We start from the raw sequence: 252 nt of genomic DNA, 5'->3' as shown, positions 1-252 counted from the left end.
AAAGTAGACTCAGCAGGTCATTTCTGGTCCTGGCCATCACCTTCGGATACGAATGAGTCGGTGTCAAGTGTCAATGAGGCTTCGTGTTTGTCATTTTTTCTTGTGATAACTTGGTTTTGAGGAGTCAAGATTGCCGCTTTGGACATCCGTGTGATGGCTGTTGACTGCGATTACCTATATGTCCCGTGGTGAATTTGCAGAAACAGGTAAAAATTGTGGCATGTTGCTGAATTAAGGGTAGAGAATAAGTGG

This window comes from Penaeus monodon, chromosome 29 (assembly GCF_015228065.2).
Source record: "Penaeus monodon isolate SGIC_2016 chromosome 29, NSTDA_Pmon_1, whole genome shotgun sequence".
Lineage (NCBI taxonomy): Eukaryota > Metazoa > Arthropoda > Malacostraca > Decapoda > Penaeidae > Penaeus > Penaeus monodon.
Note: the sequence above shows the minus strand (reverse complement) of the source record.